Below are 14,430 nucleotides of genomic sequence, written 5' to 3'. Positions count from 1 at the left end.
CTTTTTCTTTCTCTATATTTTGTCTCTGTGTCTCATTTCTTTTCTCAAGTCTCTCGTTCCACCTAATGAGAAACACCTACAGGTGTGGAGGGGCAGGCCACCCCTTCAGACAGGGTTTCACCATATTGCTCAGGCTGGTCTTGAACTCCTGAGCTCAAGCGATCCGCCTGCCTCGGCCTCACAAAGTTCTGGGATTATAGGTGTGAGCCACCACACCCAGACTGCTTCATTTATTTTGAAGCTCTATTGTTATGTGCATACATATTTAGGATTGTTATGCCTTCTTGATTTTACTTTTATCATTATACAATGCCTCTCTTTAATGTCTGGTAATTTTTCTCACTCTGAAGTCTACTTTGATTAATATTATTATAACCATGTCAGCTTTCTTTTTTTTTTTTTTTGAAGCCGAGTCTTGCTCTGTCACCCAGACTAGGGTGCAGTGGCACGATCTTGGCTCACTGCAACCTCTGCCTCCCAGGTTCAAGTGATTTTCCTGCCTCAGCCTCTCGAGTAGCTGGGATAACAGGCAGCTGCCACCACGCCTGGCTAATTTTTGTATTTTTAGTAGAGATGGGGGTTTCACCATGTTAGCCAGGCTGGTCTTGAACTCCTGACCTTAGGTGATCCGCCTGCCTCAACCTCCCAAAGTGCTGGGATTATAGGTTTGAGTCACCAAGCCCAGCCTAGCTTTCTTTTGGTCAGTGTTTGCATGTTGTATTATTTGATATCCTTCTAACTTTTATCTACCTATACCCATATATATAATATATAATATAAATAAATATTATATATGTATGTGTATATGTGTGTGTGTGTGCACGCGTGTGTGTGTGTGTGTGTATATATATATATATATATAGTTTGTTTGTTTGTTTTTTGAGATAGAGTCTCTCTCTGTCTCCTAGGCTGGAGTGCAGTGGCATGATCGTGGCTCGCTGCAATCTCTGTCTTCAGGGTTCAAGTGATTCTCATGCCTCAGCCTCCCAGATAGCTGGGACTACAGGCACATATCACCATGCTTGGCTAATTTTTTGTATTTTTAGTAGAGATGGGTTTTCGCCATTTTGCCCAGGCTGTTCTCAAACTCAGCTCAATCTGCCTGCCTTGGCCTCCCAAAGTGGTAGGATTACAGGGGTGAGCCACCAGACCCAGCTTATACCCTTATATTTAAAGTGAGTTTCTTGTACACAGCATGAAATTGGCTCTTGATTTTTAAAAAGTCCTTCTATAATATATCTTTTAATTTTTTTTTTTAAAGATTATTGACATGTAATGCAGCTATTGATATGTTTGGACTTAGGTCTACCATTTTACTATTTGTTTTCTGTTTTTTTTTGTACGTCTGTTTTCCCTTTCTTGCCTTCTTTTGGATTATTTGAAAATTTTAAATACTCAATTTTAATTGCTGTAGTGAATTTCGACTATTTTTGTTATTCATTTTATTTATTTTTAAAAGAAGAAAAAAATCCAACTTCTCAAGTTGCTTCTCACTTGATTTTCTGCTTAGGAGGAAAGGGTGAAAATGGAAGAGAATATGAAACAGAGAACTCTGAGTATAATTTCTTTCCAGTTCCTATTCCCAAAATAGATTTGAGGCAGCCAGTTGACAACATACAATGGTTTGATGGACAATTTTTTGACTTTGCAATGGGTTTATTGGGGTATTAAATGCATTTTTGACTTATGATAATTAAACTTATGATGGGTTTATTGGGGTCTAACCCCATATTGAGTTGAGGAACATCTGTTTGTTTGTGTGTGTGTGTGTGTATGTATTCAATATACTGTCTGGTATTCTTTCATTTTAGCATGAAGGACTCTTTTCTATATTTTTTGTAAGGCAGGTCTGCTAACAGCAAATTCTCTTTTTTGTTTTTGTTTATCTGGAAATGTCTTCATTTATCTGTCACTTTTTTCTGGTTTTTGTTTTTGAGATGGAGTTTCACTCTTGTTGTCCAGGCTGGAGTGCAATGGCATGATCTCAGCTCATTGCAACCTCTGCCTTCCAGGTTCAAGCGATTCTCCTGCCTTAGCCTCCTAAGTAGCTGGGACTACAGGCATGAGCCACCACACCTGGCTAATTTTTGTATTTTTAGTAGAGATGGAGTTTCACCATGTTATCCAGGCTGGTCTTGAACTCCTGATCTCATGATCCGCCCACCTTGGCCTCCCAAAATGCTGGGATTACAGGCATGAGCCACGGCGCCTGGCCTCTCTGTCACATTTGCAAGATAGTTTTGCTGGGTATGGAATTCTTGGCTGAACCTGGGCATAGTGGCATATGTCTGTAATCCCAGCTACTTGGGAGGCTCAGGTGGGAGGATCACTTGAACCCAGGAGATGAAGGCCAGCCTGAGTAACACAGTGAGACACCATCTCTTTAAAAATAGGTAGCTGTGGCTGGGCGCAGTGGCTCACACCTGTAATCCCAGCACTTTGGGATGCTGAGGCAGGAGGATCATGAGGTCAAGAGATCTAGACCATCCTTGCCAACATGGTGAAACCCCGTCTCTACTAAAAATACAAACATTAGCTGGGCATGGTGGCAGGCGCCTGTAGTCCCAGCTACTTGGGAGGCTGCGGAAGGAGAATCACTTGAACCCAAGAGGTGGAGGTTGCAGTGAGCCGAGATCACACTACTGCACTTCAGCCTGACAACAGTGAGACGTCATCTCAAAAAAAAAAAAAGTAATTCTTTGAAAATATTAATAAGCTAGACAAATTTAGTGAGAGTGATTTAAAAAATTCTTGGTTGAGCGTCTTTTTCTTTCAACATTTTGAATATGCCTTCTGGCATCCACGGTTTCTAATGAGAAATCAGCTGTTAATCTTATTGAGGATCCCTTATATGTAATGAGTTGCTTCTTTTGCTGCTTTCAAGATTCTCTCATTGTTTTTTGCCACTTTGACAATGTAGTGTGTATCTCTGAGTTTATCCTACTTGGAGGTCATTGAACTTCTTGGTTGTGCAGATTAATGCTTCTCAGTAAATTTGGGAAGTTTTTGGCCATTATTTCTTCAAATATTATTTCTGCTCCTCTATCCTCTATGTCTGAAGCTCCCATTATGTGTTTGTTGGTACACTTGCTGGTATCCCATAGGTGTCTGAGACTTTGTTCATTTTTCTTCATTACTATTGTTTTTTTCTGTGCCTTAGCCTGGATAATCTCATTTGACTTCAAGTTTTATGATCCTTTCTTTTGACAATTCACCTCTGCTGTTGAGTGCTGTCTTAGTTAGTCAGGGCTGTCCTAACAAAATACCATAGACAGGGTGGCTTAAACAAAATAAATGTATTTTCTCACAGTTCTGCAGCCAGCATGATCAGGTTCTGGTGGGAGTTTTCTTCCTGGCTTACAGACGGTTACCTTCTCTCTGTGTGCTATGGTCTTTCTTCATTATGTACACATGGAGGAAGAAGGGGATGGAGGAATGGGAAGGGGAGAGAGAGATAGTGAGTGATCTTCCTCTTCTCATAAGTAGATCAATTCTATCAAATTAGGAGCCCATCCTTAGGACCTCATTTAACTTTAAATACTTCCTAAAACCCCATACCCAAATACGGTCATGATATAGGTTAGGGCTTCAACATAAAAATTTTTGGAGAAGACAATTTAGTCTTATTTGGTTCTTTCTTAAAAAGTAATTTTTGGCCAGGCATGGTGGCTCACACCTATAATCCCAGCACTTTGGGAGGCCGAGGAGGGTGGATCACAAGGTCAGGAGATCGAGACCATCCTGGCTAACATGGTGAAACCCCGTCTCTACTAAAAAAATACAAAAAATTAGCCAGGTGTGGTTGCGGGCACCTGTAGTCCCAGCTACTTGGGAGGCTGAGGCAGGAGAATGGCGTGAACCCAGGAGGTGGAGCTTGCAGTGAGCCAAGATTGTGCCACTGCACTCTATCCTGGGCAACAGAGCGACACTCCATCTCAAAAAAAAAAGTAATTTTTATCTCTTTATTTTCTCTATTTAGTGGGACATTGTCCTCATTCTTTCTTTTAATTCTTTAGACATAGTTTCCTTTAATTCTTTTAACATATTATAATAGCTGACTTAAAGTCTTTGTCTAATATGTTCAATGTCTGTGCTTCTTCAGGTACACTTTCTATTAACTGCTCTTCCCCCTGTCTATGGGTCATACTTTACCATTTCTTTGTGTGTCTCTTAAGTTTTTGTTGAAAGCCCAACATTTAAAATAACGTGGTACCTGTGGAAATCAGATCACCCAGGTTTGTTTTGTTGCTGTTTTTTTTTTTTTTTTAAATCACTTTCCTGGACTAATTCTGTAGTCTATGTACTTTTTCATGCTTGTCTACTGAATCTCTACTTGGTAAGCTTAGTGGTTGCCTAACGACTGGACAGATTTCCATAAATTCCATGAACCAATAAATCTCCCAGCCTTTTTGAAGGTCTCTCTGTGTGTGTTGGTATATGGCTTCAATGCTCTGGCAGGCGGTATACAACTGTGTCTTAACCTTCACTTTATGCTTTTATTGTATAGAGCCTCAAAGTCAAAGGTGAGAGATTAGGGCCTTCTCAGATCTCTCCTGGGCATTTGTGTAGCCCTGCACATGCATGCAGCCTTCTAGCTCTCTTGGAATATTCAGAGCTTTTCGGAGCCTTCTATGGGCATCTCATTCCCCAGGTTTTTCTTTTGAATATTTTTGTTAGCACCAATTGGTAATGCTGCCTCAGGCAACTGCACTGTTAAACAATTGCTGCTAATTATTTTTGACAATGCTCTGCAGACAGGACTGTTTGCACAGAGTGAGCCCTGAGTTAGGTAAAATAAGACAAGCTCTAAGAATAGAGCTTCTCAGAGAGTTTCCAGACAGGTGCAATACTGAGAATTTCTCTGGGAGTGGGGCTTTTGGGAAGTTAAAACCCATTTTTGTCCTCTCTAGTGGTGGCTTCATTGCTGGTTTTTACAGTTATCATAGTTGCAAGGCTGTTGTTTTTGAAGGTGAGCATGGAAAAAGGGTTGGAACTCTAACAAATTGAAATACCACAAAGCTCTGTATTACTGAGATTAAGCCATTATTGTTGAATAAACACTCTTCGAATTTTGCAAGCCTTTGATATTTTCCAGAGTTCTGAAAAAGTTGATTTTGGTCTGGGTGCAGTGGCTCGTGCCTGTAATCCCAGCACTATGGGAGGCCGAGGTGGGCGGATCACCTGAGGTCGGGAGTTCGAGACCAGCCTGACCAACATGGAGAAACCCCATCTCTACTAAAAATACAAAATTAACTGGGGTGTAGTGGTGCATGCCTGTAATCCTGGCTACTCAGGAGGCTGAGGCAGGAGAATCGCTTGAACCCAGGAGGCGGAGGTTGCGGTGAGCCGAGATTTTGCCATTGCACTCTAGCCTGGGCAACAAGAGCAAAACTCCATCTCAAAAAAAAAAAAAATGTTGATTTTGACAGTTTTTTTTTTTTCCCCCACAGATATTATTGCTTGAGGCTAGATTTTTTTTCCATTTTTTTTTTTATTGCTGTAAAATACACATAACATGGCCAGATATGGTGGCTCATGCCTGTGATCCCAGCACTTTGAGAGGCCAAGGCAGGACTATTTCTTGAGCCTATTAAGTTAAGGCTGCAGTGAGCCATGATTGTGTCACTGCACTCCAGCCTGGGCAACAGAGTGAGTTGCCAGTTTTCTTTTTGTGATTGGTCTATTTCACTTGGCATAATGTCCTCAAGGTTCCTCCATGTTATAGCATATTGCAGAATTTCCTTCCTTTTTATGGCTGAATGAATTCTATTGTATGTATTTTTATATTACATTTTGCTTATCCATTTATCTGCCAATAGATAAATGTGTCTTAGAAAAACAAAATAAAACAAAGCAAAACAAAAATCACATAACATGAAACTGTCCTCTTAACCATTTTTAAGTGTACAGTTCAATGTTATGAAATACATTCATAATGTTGGGTGGACATCACCACCATCCATCTCTGCAACTCTTTTCTTTTTTCTTTCTTTATTTTATTTTTTTATTATTATTTTTTGAGACAGAGTCGCCCAGGCTGGAGTGCAATGGTGGGATCTCGGCTCACTGCAACCTTGACCTCTCGAGTTCAAGCGATTCTCCTCCCTTAGCCTCCGGAGTAGCTGGGACTACAGGCACACACAACCACGCCCAGCTAATTTTTGTATTTTCAGTAGAGATGAGATTTCACCATGTTGGCCAGGCTGGTCTGGAACTCCTGACCTAAGGCAATCTGCCCGCCGCCTCAGCCTCCCAACGTGCTGGGATTACAGGCATGAGCCACTGTGCCCGGCTTTTTTTTTTTTTTTTTTTTTTGAGACAGGTTCTCACTCTGTTGCCAAGCTGGAGGGTAGTGGTGTGATCATAGCTCACTGCAGTCTTGACCTCCTAGGTTCAAGTGATTCTCCCACTTTAGCCTCCTGCGTGACTAGGACTACAGGTGTGCATTACCAAATCACTGATTTTTTATTTTTTGTAGAGATGAGGTCTCCTACGCTGTGTTTAACTCCTGGCCTCAAGCAATCCTCCCACCTTGACCTCCCAAAGTGCTGGGATTACAGGTGTGAGCCATCACGCCCAGCCATTCACAACTCTTTTCATCTTGTAAAACTGAAACTCTACACCCATTGAACACTAACTCCCCATTTCTCCTCCCTGCAGCCTCTGGCAATCACCATTATGCTTTCTGTCTCTATGATTTTGACTATTCCAAGTATCTTATGTAAGTGGAATCATATAGTACTTATCTTTTTGTGATTGGTCTATTTCACTTGGCATAATGTCCTCAAGGTTCCTCCATGTTATAGCATATTGCAGAATTTCATTCCTTTTTATGGCTGAATGAATTCTATTGTATGTATTTTTATATCACATTTTGCTTATCCATTTATCTGCCAATAGATAATTTAGTTGCTTCCACATTTTAGCTATTGTGAATAATGCTGCTTTGAACATGGATGTGCAAATATCTCTTCAAGACCCTACTTTCAATTCTTTTGGGTATATACCCTGAAGTGAAATTGCTGGATCATACGGCAATTCTATGTTTAAGTATTTGAGAAATTGCCATACTGTTTTCCACAGCAGCTGTACCATTTTACATTACCACCAGCCATAAATGAGGGTTCCAATTTCTCCACATCTTTGCTAACACTTTTTCTTTTTTTCTAATAGTAGTCATCCTTTTGGGTGTGAGGTGGTATCTCATTGTAGTTTTGATTTGAATTTCTTTAACCATGCTGAACATCTTTTCATGTGCTTATTGGCTATCTGTATATCCACTTTGGAGAAATGTCTATTCAGGTCTTTTGCCCATTTGTTAATCAGGTCTTCTGTCTTTCTGTTGTTGAGTTTTAAGAGTATCTATATGTTCTGGCTATTAAACCCATGTCAGATTTATAATTTGAAATTTTTTCCTATTCTATGGGTTTTCTTTTCTTTTCTTTTTTTCTTTCTTTTCTTTTTTTTTTTTTTTTTTTTTTGAGACTGAGTCTCTCTCCGTCGCCCAGGCTGGAGTGCAGTGGCCTGGCAGGATCTCAGCTCACTGCAACCTCTGCCTCCTGGGTTCACGCCCTTCTCCTGCCTCAGCCTCCCAAGTAGCTGGGACTACAATTGCCCGCCACCAAGCTCGGCTAATTTTTGTATTTTTAGTAGAGACGGGGTTTCACCATGTTAGCCAGGATGGTCTCGATTTCCTGACCTCGTGATTCGCCCGCCTCGGCCTTCCAAAGTGCTGGGATTACAGGCGTGAGTCATCGCGCCCCGGCGTAAATTTATTCATTTCATCTGGGTTATGCAATTCCTTGGCATACAATTGTTCATAATATTCTCTTATAATCCTTATTTTTCTTTTTTCTTTCTTTTTTTTTTTTTTTTTTTTTTTGAGACGGAGTCTCGCTCTGTCGCCCAGGCTGGAGTGCAGTGGCCGGATCTCAGCTCACTGCAAGCTCCGCCCCCCGGGTTTTTACGCCATTCTCCTGCCTCAGCCTCCCGAGTAGCTGGGACTATAGGCGCCCGCCACCTCGCCCAGCTAGGTTTTTATGTATTTTTAGTAGAGACGGGGTTTCACTGTGTTCGCCAGGATGGTCTCGATCTCCTGACCTTGTGATCCGCCCGTCTCGGCCTCCCAAAGTGCTGGGATTACAGGCTTGAGCCACCGCGCCCGGCCTAATCCTTATTTTTCTAGAATTGGTAGTAATGTCTGCATTTTCATTTCTGATTTTAATAATTTTAGTTTTTTTCTTCATTCATCTAGCTTAAGGTTTATAAATTTTGTCAATTTTTTTTTTTTTTTTTTTTTTTGGAGACGGATTCTTGCTCTGTCGTCCAGGCTAGAGTGCAGTGGTGCGATGTCGGCTCATTGCAACCTCCGCCTCCCAGATTCAAGTGATTCTTCTGCCTCAGCCTCCCAGATAGCTGAAACTACAGGCACATGCCACCAAGCCTGGCTAATTTTTTGTATTTTAGTAGAGATGGGGTTTCACCGTGTTGCCCAGGCTGTTCTCAAACTCCTGAGCTCAGGCAATCCACCCACCTCAGCCTCCCAAAGTGCTAGAATTTGTCAATCTTTTCAAAGAACTAACTTTTTACTTCATTGATTTTCTCTATAGTTTTTCTTTTTCTTTTCTCCTTCTTTCTTTCTTTTTTTTTTTCTTTTGAGACAGAGTTTTGCTCTGTTACCCAGGTGAGAGTGCAGTGGCGCGATTCTGGCTCACTGCAACCTTTGTCTCCTGGGTTCAAGTGTTTCTCTTGCTTCAGCCTCCCAAGTAGCTGGGATTACAGGCTCGCACCAACTCGCTCGGCAATTTTTCTCTATTGTTTTTCTGGTCTGTATTTTCCTTATCTCCCTTATCTCGGCTCTAATCTCATTGTTTACTCCCTTAGGCCAGCTTTGGGTTTAGTTTGTTCTTTTTCCCTTAGCTTCTTTCTCTCTCTCTCTTTTTTTTTTTTTTTTTTTCTTTTTCTTTTCTTTCTTTTTTTTTTTTTTTAAGAGACCGAATTTCACGTTCCCCCAAGCTGGAGTGCAATGGCGGGACCTCGGCTCACTGCAACCTCCGCCTCCCAGTTTCAAGCAATTCTCCTGCCTCAGCCTCCTGAGTAGCTGGAATTACAGGCACATGCCACCACACCCAGCTGATTTTTGTATTTTATTAAAGATGGGGTTTCACCATGTTGGCCAGGCTGGTCGCAAACTCCTGACCTCAGGTCGCAATCCGCCTGCCTTGGTTTCCCAAAGTTCTAGGATTACAGGTGTGAGCCACCGTGCTCGGCCTGTAGTTTCTTGAGCTGTAAAGTTAGGTTGCTGGTTTTAGATCTTTTTCATTGTTTTAATATAAGCCTTTATAGCTATAAATTTCTCCCTTAGCGCTGCTTTTGCTGCATCTCATAAGTTTTGGTGTATTGTGTTTTTTATTTTCATTTATTTCTAAGTATTTTCTAATTTCATTTATGTTTTATTCTTCGTCCATTAGTTGTTTAAGAGTCTGTTGTTTAATATCCACAAATTTGTGAAATTTCCAGTTTTACTTCTGTTATTGATTTCTGACTCCATCCCACTGTGACTGGAAAAGATACTTTGTGTGATCCCTATCTTTTAAAATCTATTGGTACTTAATTTGTGGCCTAACACATGGTCTATCCTGGAGAATGTTTCATGTGTATTTGAGAAGAATGTGCATTATGTCATTGTTGAGTACAGTGTTCTGAACACGTCTATTTGACCTGATTGGTTTATTATACTGTTTAATTCCTGCATTTTCTTACCTTTCATCTGGTTGTTACATCCATCATTGCAAGTGGGGGTATTGAGACCTCCAACTATAGTTGTAGAACTGCCTATTTCTCCCTTCAATTCTGTCCGTTTTGCATCATATATATGTATATACATATATTATATATGTATAATACATATGTATATATGTATATATGTATATATATTTTTTTGAGATGGAGTCTTGCTCTGTCACCCAGGCTGGAGTGCAGTGGTGCAATCTTGGTTCATTTGCAACCTCTGCCTTCTGGGTTCAATGCGTTCAAGTGATTCTCCTGCCTCAGCCTCCTGAGTAGCTGGGACTACAGGCGCATGCCACCACACCCAGCTATTGTATTTTTAGTGGAGATGGGGTTTCACCATGTTGGCCAGTCTGGTCTTGAACTCCTGACCTCAGGTGATCCGCCCACCTCGGCCTCCCAAAGTGCTGGGATTATAGGCGTGAGCCACTGTGCTTGGCCTGCATCATGTATTTTGATGACCTGTCATTAGGCATGTAAATGTTTACTATTCTTTTATCTTCTTGCTGTATTGAACCTTCAATATGTAATATCATTCTTTGTCTCTTATAACCCTTTTTGATTTAAAATCTATTTTGTCTGATATTAGTCTAGCCACTCTACTCTTTTTTGGTTATTATTTGCATGGAATATCTTTTTCCATCTTTTCACTTTCAAGCTATTTGTGTTTTTGGATCTAAAATGGGTGGCTTGTAGACAGCATATAAAGGATCATGTTGTTTTTTTTTTTTTCATTCTGCCAATCTTCACCTTTTTATTGAGAAATTTAATTTCTTTACACTTAAAGTAATTATTGATAAGGAGGGACTTACTTCTGTCGTTTTGTTATATGTTTTCATTTTTATTCAATTGAATTCAATTAATTAATTTTTTTTTTGAGACAGAGTCTTGCTCTGTCACGCAGGCTGGAATGCAGTGGCATGCTCTGGGCTCACTGCAACTTCCACCTCCTGGGTTCAAGCAATCCTCCCACCTCAGCCTCCTGAGTAGCTGGGACCACAGACACATGCCACCATGCCTGGCTAATTTTTATATTTTTAGTAGAGACAGAGTTTCACCATGTTGGCCAAGCTGGTCTCAAAGTCCTGATCTTAAGTGACCCACTCACTTCAGCCTCCCAAAATGTCGGGATTACAGGCATGAGCCACCATGCCCAGCCCATTATATGTTTTTATATGCCTTATAGCTTTTTTGTCCCTCATTCTTGCATTACTGTCCTTTTTTATGCTTTATGGATTTTGGGGTAGTAAAATGTTTAAATTCCTTTCTCATTTCTTTCTGTGTATATTCTCTAGCTATTTTCTTTATGGTTACCATTAGGATTACATTTAACATGATAATCCTGTGTTAGTACTGTAATTTGAATTTACACCAGCGTAACTTCAATAACATACAAAAACTGCTTCATTACATACAACACTGAATTCACCTCTTTTCATTGTAGATGTCACAAAATTACGTATCTTTATACATTGTGTGTCCCTAAACATAGACTAACGAAACGGCCTCGTAGTCTGGGGTAAATACCTGGGTAGGGTTCGTCGTCTCACGCTGAGAAGATTAACAACACTGTCACACACTCATGGAGTGGGTTAAGGAGTGGAAAGTTTAATAGGCAGAAGAAAGGAGAAAGGAGAGCAGGTCTGTCTTTTGTGAGAGAGGTGTCCAAAAGGTAAAAGGTGGCCTGCGGCAGACTACAGCAGATTTTATAGGCACGCTTGAGGAGGCGGTGTCTGATTTACATAGGGCTCACAGATTGGTTCAACCAGTGTGACATTTACATAGCACATGGGGAAGGCTGGTTGCCCCACCCTAATCTTATTATGTAAATGGACTTTCCACTGGGACAGTGCCATCTTGTCTGTTCCTTACTGTACACTGTTCTTACATTGCTGGCAAAGAGAAAAGAAGATGGACCCACCATTTTGATCATGCCTAGTCACAGGTAGCCTTTTTTTAATTGGCACAACTGCCAGCATTCACCCGTGCAAGCTTCTAGCCTGGTTGTCTATGTCTGCAGCTCAATTTTACAGGCTACTCTTTGTTAGAAAAGAAAATGATTTGGGGGCTGCTTTTAATTAAAAGGAAAACCTTACTGAGGACTCCCTTACCCTCAGTATCTGCCTAAGTACCTTTTTCTTCCTGTATCACTAACATTTTAAAAATGCATTAGTCTCCTAAATTATACAGAAAACAAAATATAGAGTTGCAAACCAAAGTTAAAATAATACTCGGTTTTAGGCTAATAACTGTTTTTTAATGTATTCATCTCTCACATCATATAAAAAATAAAAAGTGGATTACAAACCTTTGTTGCAATAATGCTAGCTTTTATAATCATCCATGTATTTACCTGTATTGTTATCTTTAGTTTTTTCATATGGCTTCAAGTTATTGTCTGGTGTCCTTTCATTTCACCCTGTAGGACTTCCTTGAGCATTTCTTGAAGGACAGATTCAGTGGTAACAAAAACTCTCTCAGCTTTTGTTTATCTAGGAATGTCTCAATTTTTCCCTCACTTTTTTTTTTTTTTTTTTTGAGATGGAGTTTTGCTCTTGTCGCCCAGGCTGGAGTGCAGTGGTGCAATCTCAGCTCACTGCAACCTCTGCCTCCCAGGTTCAAGCAATTCTCCTGCCTCAGCTTCCAGAGTAGCTGGGATTACAGGCACCAACTACCCAGCTAATTTTTGTATTTTTAGTAGAGATGGGGTTTCACCATGTTGGCCAGGCTGGTCTCGAACTCCTGACTTCGTGATCCGCCTGCCTTGGCCTCCCAAAGTGCTGGGAAATTTTTCCCTCACTTTTGAGGCACAGTTTTTCTGGATATAGAATTCTTGATTTTTTTTTTTTTTCTTTTAGCAAGTTTTGCTCTGTCACCCAGGCTGGAGTGCAGTGGTACGATCTCAGCCCACTGTAACCTCCACCTCCCGAGTTCAAGCAATTCTTGTGCCTCAGCCTCCTGAGTAGCTGGGATTATAGGCGTGTGCCACGACGCCTGGCTAATTTTTTTGTATTTTTAGTAGAGATGGGGTTGTACCATGTTGGCCAGGCTGTTCTTGAACTCCTGACTTCATGATCTGCCTTGGGTTCCCAAAGTGCTGGGATTACAGGTGTGAGCCACCACGTTTTAGCAATATATTCTTGAATATATTGGCCCACTGCTTTCTGGCCTCCAGAGTTTTTGATGAAAACTCTGCTGTTAATTTATTGGTGATCATTTGTATGTGAAGAGTTGCTTCTTTCTTGCTGCTTTCAAGATTCTCTCTTTGTCTTTCTAAACTTGATTGTAATGTGTCTCAATATGCGTATCTTTGAGTTTATTTTATTTGGAGTTTGTTAAGCTTCTTGAATATATTCATCAAATTTGAATCTTTATATTCATCAATTTTGGGAAGTCTTCAGTCATTATTTCTTCAAATATTCTCTCTGCCCCTCTGACACTCCACAATGCATATATGTTGGTCTGCTCCATGGTGTCCCAGAGGCCCCTTAGACTCTGTTTGTTTTGTTGTCTTTTTTATTTTTGTTCCTTAGACTCAATAATTAACATTGTCCTATCTTCAGGTTCACTACTTCTTTCTTTTTTTTTTCTTTTTTCTTTTTTTTTTTTTCGAGATGGAGTCTCGCTCCTTCGCCCAGGCTGGAGTGCAGTGTGGCACGATCTCAGCTCACCGCAACCTCCGCCTCCTGGGTTCAAGCAATTTTCCTGTCTCAGACTCCCAACTAGCTGGGAATACAGGCACCTGCCACCATGCCCAGATAATTTTTTGTATTTTTAGTAGAACGGGAGTTTCACCTTGTTGGTCAGGTTGGTCTTGAACTCCTGACCTCAGGTGATCCACCTGCCTCGGCCTCCTAAAGTGCTGGGATTACAGGCATGAGCCACCACGCCCGGCCCACTACTTCTTTCTTCTACCTGCTCAAATCTGACTTTGAATCCTTCTAGTGAGTATATTTTATTTTGATTATTGTACTTTTCAGCTCCAGAAATTTTTCTTGTTTCTTTTTAGGGTTTTCATTTCTTTGTTGATATTTCCAATTTGCTTATACATTGTTTTCTTGACTTTCTCCACATCTTCCTTTAGTTCTTTGAACATCTTAAGACTTTTTTTTAAAGTCTTTGTCTAGTAGATCTGCCATCAGGTCTTTCACAGGGACATTTTCTGTTGATTTATTTTTTCTTTTGAATGTGACACACTTTTTTGTTTTCTTTGTATGCCTTGTGAATTTTTGTTGAAAATTGGACATATGCATCTAATAAGATGGTAACTCCAGAAAGCCAGTTCCTCACCTTCCCCAGGACTTGCTGTTTTTTTGTATTTGTTTTTATTTTTCAATTTTTATTTTTTGATTAGTGCAGGTTGTCTCTGTGCCAAGGATGAGCCTGAGGTATAGAGTTAAGGTCTTCTCAGGTCTTTTTTTTTTTTTTTTTCCTGAGATGCAGTCTCTTTCTGTTACCCAGGCTGGAGTGCAGTAGCACAGTCTTGGCTCACTGCAACCTCTGTCTCCCAGGTTCAAGCAATCCTCCCACCTCAGCCTTCCAAGTAGCTGGGATTACAAGTGCACACCACCACACCTGGCCAATTTTCCTCAGATCTTTTTGGAAACTTTCCCTGGGCAGGCTCAGTCACTTTCTAATTTG

This window comes from Macaca mulatta, chromosome 4 (genome assembly GCF_049350105.2).
Source record: "Macaca mulatta isolate MMU2019108-1 chromosome 4, T2T-MMU8v2.0, whole genome shotgun sequence".
NCBI lineage: Eukaryota > Metazoa > Chordata > Mammalia > Primates > Cercopithecidae > Macaca > Macaca mulatta.
Note: the sequence above shows the minus strand (reverse complement) of the source record.